The following is a 1,315-nucleotide window of genomic DNA, read 5'->3' as shown; positions in this document are numbered from 1 at the left end:
GCGTTCAAAAGTGTCCTGAGAGGCCGGAGAGAGATCCATCAGCAGTTAAGAGATCTTGCTGCTGCTCTTGCAGAGGATCCTCTTCTGGTGGCTCCCAACTGCCACTAACTCCATCTCCAGGGGATTGGACACCCTCTTCTGGTTTCCAAAGGTGTGCACTTGCATGTGCACATACATCTTTTTTTTTTTTTTAAAGTCAAGCAAATTTTGAATAAATCACCAAATTAAACAAAATTAAATTAAAAGAAATATTTCTTTAGAGTAAATCTAATCTGTGTTGTCAGAATATCTGCCGTTCAGTTCACACAAATCAGCAGTGGCAACTCAATCCTCTTGCAAACACCATTCATGAATCAGCAATGGCCGGACTCCTAAACATCATTAATGAATCAGTTACAGCAGGTCAATCGAGAAGAAACCACAAGGCTCTGCCAATCTGACCAAGTTCATGAAAGCAGCTGAAGTCACAATAAATGATGACCAGCAAAGAGTGGCAAGGCAATAGCATCCAGCATCATCCACTGTCCACTGGGATATATTTATATCCTTTCTAAATATCACAGGTTCTCTCAAGCATCAGCTCTAGCAAAGCATCACATGTCCTCTTTCCTCCAGAAAAATAGCAAAACATCCTCTCACAAGACAGTTTCCAAAAAACATGAGACACAACTGAATCTCCAAAGAAACCAGAACTTTCCCCAAGAGAGCCCATTTTCTATTATAGACAATCTTTACACAATATAAAGGCAGTATTTCATTCAGGATAAAAAATTATTTTATATGCTAGTCCAAGCTTCTAATACAAGCTTCTAGTAATGAATAGACATCAGCTTGGCATCTGAAATTATGGTTGTTTATGTCTTGGACATTCTCTGCTCTCAGGTATGTAAAGATATGTGCTAAAATTTACTACAGGTGTGCACACCAGTTCTCCTTACCTAGTTGGCCACCCAGGTAACTCACAATCTCCTTGCTTCTAACCCCTCCAATAATTGATCTACCATTTTTATTTAATGAGAAGTTTTAAATTAAGGAACAAGTTTTGTGCAACACTGCTGGAAAACAGGAACATTCACTCAAAAGCAACTCAAACTTCAGGTACAGAATTTAGAATTACAATTCATAGCAAGAGACCAAACCTCAACAGTCCTTTTTTGTAATTAAATTCATTAAAATAGTTTTATGTGGGGCTGGTGAGATGGCTCAGTGGGTAAGAGCACTCGACTGCTCTTCCGAAGGTCTGGAGTTCAAATCCCAGCAACCACATGGTGGCTCATAACCATCCGTAACAAGATCTGACGCCCTCTTCTGGAGT

This window comes from Mus pahari, chromosome 1, assembly GCF_900095145.1.
Source record: "Mus pahari chromosome 1, PAHARI_EIJ_v1.1, whole genome shotgun sequence".
NCBI lineage: Eukaryota > Metazoa > Chordata > Mammalia > Rodentia > Muridae > Mus > Mus pahari.
Note: the sequence above shows the minus strand (reverse complement) of the source record.